Here is a 15,509-nt window from a genome sequence, read left to right as displayed (position 1 = left end):
CCATCAACTCCAGCAGAATTGTACATCAGCATAATGTGTAACCTCAGCAGTTCTGAGTTAGAGTCTCCAGACCCAAAACATTAACTTTGAGTTTTCACCACAGATCCCGCCAGACCTGCTGAGTTTTTCCTGCAACTTCTGTTCTGTTCCTGGTTTACAGCATCCGTGATGCTTTCGGCTTTTATTCTGTATCCTCATGGTCCAGCATATCCCCAATCAACCATTAACATCAATCCAATGGATCCATCCTGGTTCAACACCTCCCCCTCAGCTCCCTCCAAGGCCCCAAGGGATCCTTCCGTATTCATCACAAATTCACTGCACCTCCACACACATCACTTACTGCATCCGCTGCACCCAATGTAGCCTCCTCTATATTGGGGAGACAGGCCGCCTACTTGCGGAACATTTCAGAGAACACCTCTGGGGCAGCCGCACCAACCAACCCAACCGCCCCGTGGCTCAACACTTTAACTCCCCCTCCCACTCCGCCAATGACATGCAGGTCCTTGGCCTCCTCCATTGCCAGACCATTGCAACACGATGTCTGGAGGAAGAGCGCCTCATCTTCCGCCTAGGAACCCACCAACCACAAGGGATGAAAGCAGATTCCTCCAGCTTCCTCATTTCTTCTCCCCCCACCTTATCTCAGTCGCAACCCTCAGATTCAGCACCACCCTCTTGACCTGCAATCTTCTTCCGACCTCTCCGCCCCCAACCCCTCTCCAGCCTATCACCCTCACCTTAACTGCCCTCCACCTATCGCATTCCCAACGACCCTCGCCCAAGCCCCTCCTCCCTACCTTTTTTCTTAGCCTGCTTTGCGAACCTTCCTCATTCCTGAAGAAGGGCTCATGCCCGAAACATCGATTCTCCTGCTCCTTGGATGCTGCCTGACCTGCTGCGCTTTTCCAGCAACACATTTTTCAGTTCTCAATGGAGAGTTCAGGAGGACATGCCAGGAGCAGCACTAGGCAAACCTGAAGATGCAGTGACAACCTGGTGAAGCTACAGATCAGGAGTAGAAACAAAGAAAATAGACGCAGGAGTTGACCATTCGGCCCTTTGCGTCTGCAATGCCATTCAATGTGATTGTGGCTGATCATACAATCTCAGTATCCCACTCCCGACCTCTCCTCACCTTGGCACCCAGGTCTTGTTACCCCTCATCTTTACCTAAACTGCCATTATTCAGTAGATCACCTCACATTTATCCATATTTTCTTGCATTTGCCAGGTATTTGCTCTCTCAGCCAGTCTGCTGCAATCACCCTGCAGCCAATCAGCATCCTCCACATAGTACACACTGCCACCCAGCTCCGTGTCATCTGCAAATTTGGAGACATTGCATTCAATTCAATTAATCCAAATCTTTAATCTATATTTGTGAACAGCTGGGGTCCCAGCGCTGAACCCTGCGGTACCACACTTGTCACTGCCTGCTACTCTGAAAAGGAGGAGAAAGTGAGGACTGCAGATGCTGGAGATCAGAGCTGAAAATGTGTTGCTGGAAAAGCGCAGCAGGTCAGGCAGCATCCAGGGAGCAGGAGAATCGACGTTTCGGGCATAAGCCCTTCTTCAGGAATGGGGCTTATGCCCGAAACGTCGAATCTCTTGTACTCTGAAAATGAACCTTTTATTCCAACTCACTGTTTCTTGCCTGCTAACCTGATTTCCATCCATGTCAATTACCTCTGATGCCATGACTTCTAACTTTAGATCATAGAACATAGAACAATCCAGCGCAGAACAGGCCCTTCGGACCTCGATGTTGCGCCGATCTGTAAACTATTCTCAGCTCCTCGCCCTACAGTACCCCAAAATCATCCATGTGCTTATCTAAGGATTGTTTAAATCTCCCTAATGTGGCTGAGTTGACTGCATTGGCAGGTAGGGCATTCCACGCCCTTACCATCCTCTGGGTAAAGAACCTGCCTCTGACATCTGTCTTAAATATATCACCGCTCAATTTGTAGTTATGCCCCCTCGTACAAGCTGACGTCATCATCCGAGGAAAAAGACGGTCACTGTCTACCCTATCTCATCCTTTTGTATGGCTGCGTCAAACCCCCTCTGAGCCTTCTTCTTTCCAATGAAAACAGACCCAAGTCTCTCAGCCTTTCCTCATAAGACCTTCCATCCAGACCAGGCAACGTTCGGGTAAGTCTCCTCTGAACCTTTGCCAATTCTTCCAAACCTTCCTGAAATATGGGGCCCAGAACTGTACACAATATTCAAAGTGTGGCCGCACTAGCATTTTGTATAGCTACAGCATGATATTGCGGCTCCGGAACTCAATCCCTCTCCAAAGGAAACCGAACACACCGTATGCCTTCTTAACAGCAGTATCCACCTGGGTGGCAACTTTCAGGGATCTATGTACATGAACTCCAAGATCCCTCTGCACATCCACACTACCAAGAATCTTTCCACTGATCCAGTGCTCTGACTTCCTGTTATTCTTCCAAAAACGCAGCACCTCACATTTAGCTGCATTGAACTTCATTTGCCACCTCACAGCCCAATTCTGCAATTTATCCAAGTCCCCCTGCAACCTGTAACAGTCTTCCACACTGTCTACTAGTCCACCGACTTTAGTGTCGTCTGCAAATTTAATAATCCATCCACCAATGCCTGCGTCTAAGTCATTTATAAAAAATGGCAACCAGCAGTGGTTCCCAAAACAGATCCTTGTGGCACACCATTAGTAACTGGACTCCAGACTGAATATTTTCCATCAACCACTACTCTCTGCCTTCTTTCAGAAAGCCAGTTTCTAATCCAAACTGCTAAATCACCCTCAATTCCATGCCTCTGCATTTTCTCCAACAGCCTACCATGTGGAACCTTATTAAAGGCTTTACGGAAGTCCATGTTTACCACGTCAACTGCCTTACCTTCATCTACATGCTTGGTCACCTTCTCAAAAAACTCAATGAGGTTTGTGAGACACAACCTGCCCTTGACGAAACCAAGTTGACTATCTGAAATCAAATTGTTGCTTGCCAGATCATTATAAATCTTATCTCTTATAATCCTTTCCAAAACCATTCCTGTAACAGAAGTGAGGCTCACTGGTCTATAATTACCTAGATTAACTTTCCTCACTAATCTGTTATGTGGAACTTTGTCAAATGTCCAGAAAAACAACAGCCACTGATTCACTCTTTTCCATGCCACTGGTTACATCCACAAAAAAGTACACAAGATTTGCCAGTCATGATTGCCGGTTAGTGAAACCATGCAGATTTCATTTGTTTCTGACACAGCTTTCCAGATCCTCTGTTATTACATCCACAATCTTTGACTCCAACATTTTCCCCATCACCGATATCAGGCTAACCCGTCTGTAATTGCTTGTTTTCTCCTTTTTGTTTTGAAGGATGGATCTGGGATACAGAGCATCAGACCCTGGGGACGTATTGGGTTTTAATTCCATCAATTCCCCAATACCATTTCCTGACAGTTAAGGATTTCCTTTAATTCCTCCTACATGCTTGGTCCTCTATCCCATAGCATTTCTGGAAGATTATTTGCTTCGTCTTTGGTGAAGACTGGCCCAAAGTAGTTGATCCAACGGTATGTCATCTCTTTGATTTCCATTATAAATCCACATGACTCTAACGGCAAGGGACTCATACGTGTCTTCACCAGCCTTTTTCTTTTCACATATCGACAGAAACTTGTGCAGTCAGGTTTTTTTTAAATGTTTTCCAAAAGCTTACACTTGCATTCTATTTTCTCTTTCAGAATTAAATCCTTTGTACTCATCTGCTGGAATTTAAATTTCTCCAAGTCCTCAGTTTTGCGGATAACTTTTCTGAACAATTTGTACATCTCCTCATTTTCTTTAACACGATCTGTGATTTCCCCTGTTAGCCATGGTTAAGCCATGTTCCCAGATTTATGCTTTTCAACATAGGGGTGCACAATCGTTGAGTTTCATCCACATGTTCTACAACTGTTTGCCATTGCCTATCCACCATCAAACTCTTAAGTATCCTTGGCCAGTTGATCCCAGCCAATCCATGCCTCATACCATCAAAGTTAGATCTCTTTATTTCAAGAGTCCAGTCTCACATGTAACTATGTCACTCTCTGTCTTAATGAAGAATTCTACCATAGTAAGATCATGCTTCCCCAAAGGATCTCCCATCACAAAGTTGCTAATTAATCCTCTCTCCTTAAACCACACCCAGTCTCGGATGGTTTGCTCTCTCATTGGTTCTCAACACATTAGTCGAGAAAACCATCCCCTATATATTCCAGGAAATCTTCCACCATCTCATTGCTACCAGTTTGATTAGATTGAAATTCCCCATAACTGCCACATCCTTATTTCAATACCTGTAATATCCTGTTTGATGCAATCCCCATATGCACAACTATTGTTTGATGGTTTGTACACAATTCCCACAAACGTCTTTTCTTCACCACTGATTCAGCATCGTCCAGACCAATGACCGTCTTTAGAATTGTGTTAACCTCTTTCTTAACCAACAACCTTCCACTGACCCCCTTTCATTTCCATCGATCTTTCCTGAAGATTGTGGATGTCGAGTTCCAATCCTGTGTCAGCCTAGAGCCTGGTCTCTGTGATCCCAATTACTCGAAATCATTAATAACTGTTAGTGATTTAATAAACTTCCACCTTATTAAAAGCGCTACTATCATTGAGACACAGGGACTTCAGACTTTAAAAATGTATTGCTGGAAAAGCGCAGTAGGTCAGGCAGCATCAAAGGAACAGGAGAATCGACGTTTCTGGCAAAAGCCCTTCTTCAGGGCTTCTTCCTGAAGAAGGTCTTATGCCCAAAACGTCGATTCTCATGGTCCTTTGATGCTGCCTGACCTCCTGCGCTTTTCCAACAACACATTTTTAAGCTCTGATCTCCAGCATCTGCAGTCCTCACTTTCTCCTACAGAGGGATTTCAGCCACGTTTCCTTTTTGACTTCTATTGCCCTTTTAGAGTAATGTTGTAATGTGACCCTTTTTGGATTTTATCTTTTATCGCTCTGCCTTCCATTTTTACCGTTCCCCTACTGCCTTTGGTTTATGTTACCGTGTTCCTTCCCTCCGACTTCCTGAGCTGGTTTCCCTCCCCCTGCAGTATTAGCTAAAACCACCTTCAGACCTCCTCAAAGAGCCAAGATGAGGCTTCGCTGAGGTGTACAGTCTCCCTTGACAACATCCAGCTCCTCCTACTCCCCGCTACCAAACAGCCAAAAATAACCCGTGTCTACCAAGAGCAATTGAGTCACCTGGAACAACATGGAACAGAATAGTTTGAAAGATAATGAGCAGTGAGGAGTAGCAAAGGGAAGAGCCCCAGTGCTGCAGAGATGGAGAATCGACAAAGATCTGTTATTTTACTGTTGCTTATTTCAGTCAACTTCCTTATATCATGTGCAATGTTAATGTTGTATTGCATATGGAACCAGATGTGGTTTATTGGGATGTCATTATGGGTTTTTGGTTTGGGTTGGAACTCAGTTTCATGCTGCAGCTCCTCAGTTGCTGTATGAGCACTGGGATTTATATCATGACCCAGACAAAGTTCAGAGAGCAGCTGTAGATTATCCGTTTACTCTAATTCTCCAAGTAGTTCGTCAATGACTAGCACTGAGTCAGGAAGGCCAATGTTGTTCCAGCAGCAGGAAGTGTGATAGCGTCGAGTAGGAGGTTCATCACAAGATTACATATTTGGCGGTTGCCTTACCTGAAACACTACTCGGGTAGTGTCCCTCACCCATCCTCCTCCTTTTTCCAAAATAAAAGTTCTGTGCGTCGGTTGGTAAGGTGGTAAGTGTTTTCTTTTGTGTTTCATTTTGTCAGCGGATTGTTTGGGAATTTAAAATAGTGGGAATGCAGTTTAGGAGAGTTGAATGTTTCTCCTGCAGTATGTGGGAGGTAAGGGTCACCTATAGTGTCCCCGCTGATCTCATTTGTGGGAAGTTCTCCCAATTTAAGCTCCACAACAACGACATTATGGAACTGGAACTGGAGTTGGATGATCTACGGATTATTCAGAAGGTGGAGGGGGTTATTGAGAGGAGTTACAAGCAGGTAGTTACTCCACAGCCACATGACAAAGGCAGATGTGTTACCGTCAGGAGTAGGAAATGGAACCGGCAGGCAGTGCAGGGATCTCCTGTGGTGGTTCCCTTCAAAAACAAGTGTAGCATATTGGATACTGTTGGGGAAGACACACCAGGGGTAAGCAATGTGGCACAGGTCTCTGAGGCAGAGTCTGGTCCTGCTGCTCAGAAGGGAAGGAGGGAAGTGGTGCAGAGCTTTAGTCATTGGGGACTCCATAGTTACAGGGACAGATAGAAGGTTTTGTGGGAATCAGAGCGACTCAGGATTAGTTTGTTGCCAGTTACCAGTGCTTGTATTGTCTCTGATCATATTTTTGGGATTGTTGAAGAGGAGGGAAAGCAGCCCCAAGTTCTGGTCCACATAGACACCAATGACATAGGTAGAAAGAAAGGTGGGTATCGAAGGCAGAAATTCAGGGAGCTGGGGTGGAAGCTTAGAGCTAGACAAAACAGAGTTGTTGTATCTGGTTTGTTGCCCGAGCATGTGCTTGTGAAGCGAGGAATAGAGAGAGGAGTTGAACACATGGCTATAGGGTTGGTGCAGGAAGGATGGTTTCGGGTTCTTGGATAATTGGAGCTCTTTCTGGGGAAGAATAGACCTCTACAAACCGGATGTTCTTCACCTGAACCATACCGGTACCAATATTTGTGGGGAGGTGGTGGAATTTGCTAATGCTCTTCGAGGGGTTTAAACTAATGCTGCAGGGGGGTGTGATCCTGAATTGCAGTTCCAGTGTACCGGAGGTTGAGGGTAATGAGCTCAGGGATAGGTTTACAAGTTCACGAGAGGGCACCGGCAATCAGCATGTTGGTTTGAAATGTGTGTACTTCAATGTCAGGAGCATCCGGGGTAAGGCTGGGGAATTTGCAGCATGAGTTGGTACCTGAGATTTCGGTGTTGTGGCCATTTCAGAGACATGGCTCGAGCACGGACAGGAATGGTTGTTACAGGTTCTGGGATTTACAAGTTTCAGCAAGAACATAGAAGATGGTAAAAGTCGGGGTGTGGCGTTGTTAGTCAAGCGTAGTATTACAACAGCTGAAATAATGTTTGAGGAAACAGCCACTGAGGTAGCATGGGCTGAAGTTGGAAACAGGAAAGGAGAGGTCACCCTGCTGGGAGGGTTCTATAGGCCTCCAAATGGTTCCAGAGATGTAGAGGAAAGGATAGCAAAGATGATTCTCGATAGGAGCAAGAGTAACAGGGTAGTTGTTATGGGGGACTTTAATCTCCCCAATATTGACTGGGAATACTATGTTCTCATTTGATGTAACGGCACGGTTCACCTCTATCGACAAAACCCGAGCCAGAGAAAAAATAGCCAACCTGCTGGACATACAGAACAAACAACAGGACGTTGAACCTATCAACAAAGATGGCATACTCAAACTACTGGACCTGTGCCTCACAACACACTTCACATTCAACAACCAAATATATGAACAAATCAACAGCACACCCATGGGCTCACCCATCTCTGGACTCATAGCAGAAGCGGTAATGCAAAGATCAGAACAAACAGTCTTACCGCAAATTCAATCCAAACTCTGGGTCAGATATGTGGATGACACCTTTGTAATCATTAAAAACACAGAAATAGAGAACACACACCAGATCATCAACGCCACACTCACAGGAATCCGATTCACGAGAGAGGAAGAAAAGGACAACCAACTCCCATTCCTAGACGTGATGGTACAGAGAACACCGAACGGAGAATTCACCACAAAGGTATACAGGAAAGCCACAAACACAGACCAAATCCTGAACTACGAAAGCAACCGCCCCAACACACACAAAATAAGTTGTATCAAGACACTATTCAAAAGGGTCACAACACCAGAACACCAGAACTGCAAAAAGAGGAAGAACACCTATACAATGTATTCACCAAAAACGGATAACCCTGCAATTTCATCAACAGATGCCTAAGGGAAAGTCAATGGAACGAGGAACTGCCGCAACCCAAAGTACTAGCCACACTACCGTACATCAAGAGCATTTCCGAACTGACAGCCAGAATACTGCGACTACTAGGACTCAAAACAGCACACAAACCAACAGCTAATCTCAGACAACAACTCACCAGAACGAAGGACCCGATACCCAGCATGAGCAAAACCAATGTGGTGTACAAAATCCCATGCAAGGACTGCACAAAACACTACATAGGACAAACAGTAAGTCAGCAACGATCCGCATCCATGAACACCAACTAGCCACGAAACAACACGATAGGCTATCCTTTGTAGCCACACATGCAGATGACAAGCAACATGAATTCGACTGGGACAACACTACTATTATAGGACCAGCCAAACAGAGAACAACCAGGAAATTCCTAGAGGCATGGCACTCATCCACAGATTCAATCAATAAGTACATCGACCTGGACCCAATATACCGACCAATGCAACGGACAGCTGGAACTGACAACCGGAAGCGGCAGATTCAAACCAGTGCAAATGCCGGAGGAAAGATCACAGAAGCGCTTCACAGGAGGCTCCCAAGCACTGAGGATGTCACCTTGACAGGGGACGAAAAGTCTGCAACACAAATTCCCAGCTCGGTGAACAGAACCACAACAATGAGCAGCACCCGAGCGACAAATATTCTCACAAACTTTCTATGTTCTATGTTCTATGTTCTCAATTCCTTTGTTCTCCAGAAAACAATCCAGGTCTGTCCACTTTATCCCCAAAGCAAGCCATCTCCAGCAGGAACACCGGACTGGTGAATGTCCATTGCACCCTCCCCAGATTGATCACATTCTGCCTATCATGTGGATTGAGACCTGCACAGAATATCTTGGGTGAGCCCGAAGCAATGGTTTACAACAGTTCCACCATAAACATCCTGCTTTTCATCTCTATGCCCAGACTGATCAAAGCAAGTGCATCACATACGTTACTAATGAGCTGGTGTTGGTTGAATACGTGTCTGATGTGCTCTGGTAAGAGGGAGGCCCTTTTGTAATTGGGCCGCTCTAGACCTTGTTTGTCGACTGCACCTGCACAAAAGATCGACCTTTCACTGTAGGAGGCATAGGGAGGGGTGTCATGTTCGATACTGTGGTCAATTAAACAGAAATATTCAGATTGTTATTAATGTGGATAAGATTAGAGTGGTGCTGGAAATGCACAAAGGTCAGGCAAAATCCGTGGAACAGGAAAATCGTCATTTCAGGCAAGAGCCATTCATCAGGATAATGTGGATAAGGCTAGTCCTTGAGTGAAAATGTTAGATTGCAGGAAGGCTCCATTAAAAAAAAACAAACTAGATTGGCGGAACGTATTTGAGGATAAGTTCACATCTAACATGTGGGAGTCTTTTAAAGGTCAGTTGATCACAGCGCAGGTCTGCCAGTCTGCTGTGCCTTTTGCAAAGAAACTTAAACAGGGACCAGGGTATCCCTGTATACGAATCATAAAATATTGGTTTGCAGGTGCATCAGGTAGTTAAGAAAGCAAATAGAATATTGTCCTTCATTGCGAGAGGGATGAAGATTAAAATAAGGAGGTTATGCTTCAGCTGCGTGGGGTGCTATTGAGACCTCACTTGGAGAACTTGACTGGTATGTACCCGCACTGAAAGGGATGCAGAGGAAGTTCACTTGGTTGATTCCTGATTTGGGAGGGTTGGCTTACAAAAAGAGATTAAGTAGACTGGGACTGCACTCGTTGGAATTGAGAATAATGAAGGGGAATCTTCTTGAAACATATTCGACTATGAAGGGAATAGATAAGGTCGAAGCAGGAATGTTGCAGTCGAGGGTGGGTGAAACTACAGAATGGGTGGCATAGCCTCAAAATAAAGGGAAGCATATTTAGGCCTGAATTGAGGAAGAACTTCTACACCTAAAGAATTGTGATTCTTTGGAGTTCCCGGTGTAACGAGGCAGTCGAGACTGCCGCATTGAATGCTTGTCTTTATGGCAAAGATAGATTTTTCAACAATAAAGGAATTAAGGATTTTGGTGAACCGATGTGTAAATGGAGCTGAGCCCACAATAAGATTCGTCATGATCTTATTGAAAGAGCAGATTTGTCCGGTCAGATGGCCTACTCCTGCTCCTATTACTTATGTTCCCATGTTCTTATTCTTCTGTGATGATGAAAGAAGCAGATAACTAAAGTTGGGAATCCTGGTTGATAAGTGATATTGAATGTTATTTCAGAAAGAAAAACGAAGCATATGTAATATTTAGGAATGTGAATTCAGACAAAGCTGTTGTGGGATATACAGGAAGCACAACGCTCTGTCCTTGACGAGTCAGATTATAGAGAATCCCAAAATATTTTATTTGTATGTTAGGAGACAGAAAGTAAGTAGAGAACAGATTTTTCCATTCTAGGGCAAAGGGCCGATTGCATGAGTGGAGCCAGAGTAAATTGGTAAGATTCTTAATTGAATACTTCCTATATGTATTCAACAAGGAGAAGGATGTGAATGATGCTAAGATCAGGGAAGTGTTGAGGGCCTTTTAAAGAAACATTTAGGAAAATAGGAGAGGCAATGGCCCAGTGGTGTTATTGATAGACTGTGAATCTGAAGATCTGGATCCCATTCAAGACCTTTAGGTCTCGAGGTCGGCCAAAGAATCAACGGAATGTGGTCTGTACAGAGCAAGGTTATCAGTTTAATAAGGTAAGGCAGTCTGATGCAATTCTGCCCAGCAACGCAGAGGTGGTGAACAGCACCGTGGCGAAATTGTGCAATTACAAATCAAACATAAGCATTTTACGTGTTTTTGAGGGGCAGTCCAGCCTTAATTACCACAAAAGAGCAAACATTTGCAACGTGGTGTGATAATTGACAACAGGCTAATCCAATGATATTCCTTGGGAAAGAGATCTTAATTACAAGAAAAGTCCAATCAACTGTAACACAGTGATATGACTGACTGGAGGCTAATTCAATGATATTTCCTGGGAAAGATTTCTTGTTTCACTTAAATTACTATCTTATGTGAGCAGTTCATGGTTAGTTCGAATTGTCAATTAATGTGTCAGCATTCATTTTATGAAAACTCTGTTGTTTGCCTTGTCATCTATTTCAGCTAATTCAGCCAAGCAGCGGTACAGGTTCACAAAGTCAAATCAAACCTTTCAGCCATTTTGTTGTGTTATTTTAAATTGAAAAGCATACGTATATTTGTTGCTTCTGACAACAAATCCAAAAATTGAATCCTCAAATCCAGAGATCCAGGTGACGTTCTGGAGATAAAGGATCAAATCCCGCCATGATAGATGGTGGAAATTCAATTCAATAATAACTGTCTCGAATTCGGAGTCTAATGAGGGCCATGAATCCATTGTCAATTGTCATTGAAACCCATCTTGGTCACTAATGCCTTTTCGGCAAGGAAATTGCCATCCTTACCCGGTCTGGCCTACATATCACTCCAGACTCACTGCAATGTGTTTTACTCTTAACACCCCTCTGGGCAATTAGCGATGGGCAATCATAGAACATAGAAAATTACAGCGCAGTACAGGCCCTTCGGCCCTCGATGTTGCACCGACCTGTCATACCAATCTGAAGTTCATCTAACCTACACTATTCCATGTGCGCCAATATGCTTGCCCAAAGATGACTTAAATGAACTTAAAGTTGACGAATCTACTACCGTTGCAGGCAAAGCATTTTATGCCCTTACTACTCTCTGAGTAAAGAAACTATCTCTGACATCTGCCCTATATCAATCACCCCTCAATTTAAAGCTGTGCCCCCTCATACTGTGCCCCCTCGTACTCGCCGTCACTTTTCTTGGAAAAACGCTCTCCCTGTCCACCCTATCTAACCCTCTGATTATCTTATATGTCTCTGTAAAGTCACCTCTCAACCTTCTTCTCTCCAACGAAAACAGCTTCAAGTCCCTCAGCCTTTCCTCATAAGACCCTCCCTCCAGACCAGGCAACATCCTAGTAAATCTTCTTTGCACCCTTTCCAAGGATTCCACATCCTTCCTTTAACGCAGTGACCAGAATTGTACACAATACTCCAAGTGCGGCCGCACCAGAGTTTTGTATAGCTGTGGTATAACCTCATGGTTCCAGAATTCGATCCCTCTATTAATAATGGTTAAAACACTGTATGCCTTCTTAACAACCCTGTCAACCTGGATGACAACTTTGAATGATCTGTGTACCTGGGCACCGAGATCTCTCTGCTCATCTACACTAACAAGAATCTTACCATTAGCCCAGTAATTTACTTTCCAGTTTCTCCGAACAAGGCGAATCATCTCACACCTTTCCGCATTAAACTCCATTTTCCACATCTCAGCCCAGCTCTGCAACTTATCTATGTCTCTCTGTAACTTACAACATCCTTCATCACTATCGACAACTCCACCGACCTTCGTGTCGTCTACAAATTTACTAACCGACCCTTCCACACCTTCATCCAGGTCGTTTATAAAAATGACGAACAGCAGTGGTCCCAACACTGACCCTTGCGGTACACCACTGGTAAGTGGACTCCAGGGAGAACATTTCCCATCAACCACCACCCTCTGTCTTCTTTCAGCAAGCCAATTACTGGTCCAAACTGCAATATCTCCAACAATCCTATTCCTCCGCATTTTGTACAATAGCCTACTGTGGGGAACCTTATCGAGCGTCTTGCTGATATCCATATACACCACATCAACCGGCTTACTCTCTTCTACCTGTTTGGTCACCTTCTCAAAAAACTCAATAAGGTTTGTGAGGCATGACCTACCCTTCACAAAACCGTGCTGACTAGCCCTAATCAAATCATTATTTTCTAGATTATTATAAATCCTATCTCTTATTAACTTTTCCAACACTTTACCAACAACTGAAGTAAGGCTCACTGGTCTATAATTACCAGAATTGTCTCTACTCCCCTTCTTGAACAGAGCATCCACACTTGCTCTCATACAGTCTTCTGCCACTATTCCTGTAGACAATGACGATTTAAAGATGTATATCAAAGGCTTGGCAATCTCCTCCCTGGCTTCCCAGAGGATCCTAGGATAAATCCCATTCGGCCCAGGGAATTTATCTATTTTCACACTCTGCAGGATTTCTAATACCTCTTCCTTGTGAACCTCAATCACACCTAATCTAGTAGCCTGTATCTCAGTATTCGCCTTGACAACATTGTCGTTTTCTAGAGTGAATACTGTCGAAAAATATTCATTTAGTGCTTCCCTATCTCCTCTGACTCCACACACAACTTCCCACTACTATCCTTGATTGGCCCTAATTTTACTTTTGTCATTCTTTTATTCCTTAAATACCGATAGAAAGCATTAGGCTTTATCCTGATCCTATCCCCCAACAACATCTCATGTCTCCTCCTGGCTCTTCCGTGCTCTACAGCTTCCTCCCTGCCTGATGGGTACATATTTACCCAGGACACACAAGAGCTTTTCCTTGAATAAACTTCACATTTTTAATATGCCTATCCCCTGCAGTTTCCTTCTCCATCCTCTGCTTCCTAAATCTTGCCTCATCACATCGTAATTGCCTTTCCCACAGCTGTAACCCTTGCCCAGTGGCACACACCTATCCCTTTCTATCACTAAAGTAAACATAACAGAATTGTGTTCGCTATCACCAAAGTGCTCACCTACTTCCAAGTCTAAAACCTGGCCGGGCTCATTACGCAGTACCAAATCTAATGTGGCTTCGCCCCTTGTTGGCCTGTCTACATACTGTGTCAGAAAGCTCTCCTGCACACACTGGACAAGAACTGACCCATCTATAGTACTCACGCTATAGTGTTCCCAATCAATATTTGGAAAATTGAAGCCCCAGTGACAAGTACCCTGTCTCTCTCTCTCACTCCCATCGAGAATCATCTTTGCTATCCTTTCATCTCCATCTCTGGCACTATTCGGAGGCCTATAGAAAACTCCCAACAGGGTGACCTCTCCTTCCCTGTTTCTAACTTCAGCCCATACTACCTCAGGTGACGAATCCCAAACATCCATTATGCAACTGTCATAATGTCCTTGACCAACAATGCAACACCTCCCCCTCTTTTACCATGTTCTCTGATCTTACTGAAACATCTAAATCCCATGTACGAATACACAAAAAAGCTAAAATCCTGGGCCTAATAGGATCCGTCGCAGCACAGTGAAGGAGGCACGTGTTGAGATTGCTGAGACCTCGACAGAACCTCTGTATTCTCTTTAGCCACAAGCGATATCCAAACAGACTGAAGAACAACCAATTGTTATGAAAAAGTGGGTGCACTTTAAGAGATTTAAAAGCACCAAAACTACCGGATACAGCATCAAGTGTTCCCAATAAGGTAACAATGTAACACTTGTTCGACCAACTCAATTAGCTCGTTGCCTGGAGACAAAAGCAAATTTGAATTCAGACAATCAGTTGAAATTATACCCCAAAAATACCAAATCCCAATCCACTTTGAATTTAGTATATTGACAATCGAAAAAGCTAATGTCACAATTCAATGCTTTCGGGGTATAAGACTGAGGAAAATTGACAGTTGAGAGCAGATCTACCAAGCCCCAGCATGTAAAAGACTGCATGAAAAACAGCTCTCTTAAAAAGTTCCTTTATTGATCAGTAACCTGTGATGCAGAATCCCTAAGATGAAAAGAAGACACAGGAAGATCTAAATAGAAGAACTGAAATCTGCCTGGTTTTGTTTTATAAATCTTAATTGTGAGTTTTATCGGACCAGTATTATAGAAGGGAGCGTTAAAGATAGGTTAGTGTAAGGACTTATGAATAGTTGTCAGTTAATAATTCTCTGTTAAACTTAAGAAATAAAGTTGTTAATTTTCACTTTAACTAGTTCTTGGCCTATCGAATTTTCACAGATTACTGCACGGGATAAATCATTTTCTATGTTGGTAGTTTTAGATTGAGCAGGAGAGTTTACCACGTACCATAACGCAATATTGTTCGTTTGACTAAGAAGGGCAGGAGGGATAATTGAGGAATTTATAGGCTGGTAAATCTTGCATTCATGATAAGGAAATTATTGTTAAAGTTTTGCGGGAACCAACGTATTCACATTTGGATAGTGAGCATAGATTTCAGCGTGGGAGATTATGTGTGCAAAATGTGATTGAGTTGCGTTGAGGAGACAACGAGTGGGAAGAACATAGGTAAGTCAGTGCATGTTGTCGACATCGATTTTACTCAGTATTTCACAAAGTCTCTATTGGTAATCTGGTCCAGAAGATTAAATCACAGAGGTGAAGTGTGATTTCATAAATTGGACACAAACTTGCCTTAGACGTTGAAGACAGCCGTTGTGGCTGTGTTCTTCTGATTGGAATTCTGTCAGTTCTCTGACCTCTGCTGTTTGCAATGTATATAAATGATCTGGACAAAAATGTGTGTTGTCTGATGAGTACATTTGCAGGCATCACAATTGGTGGAGTTGTGGATA

Source organism: Chiloscyllium plagiosum, unplaced genomic scaffold, assembly GCF_037043375.1.
Source record: "Chiloscyllium plagiosum isolate Xiang-an unplaced genomic scaffold, Cpla_swu_hap1 HiC_scaffold_40, whole genome shotgun sequence".
Lineage (NCBI taxonomy): Eukaryota > Metazoa > Chordata > Chondrichthyes > Orectolobiformes > Hemiscylliidae > Chiloscyllium > Chiloscyllium plagiosum.
The sequence above is the reverse complement of the archived record's forward strand: the minus strand, read 5'-3'. Positions refer to the sequence as shown.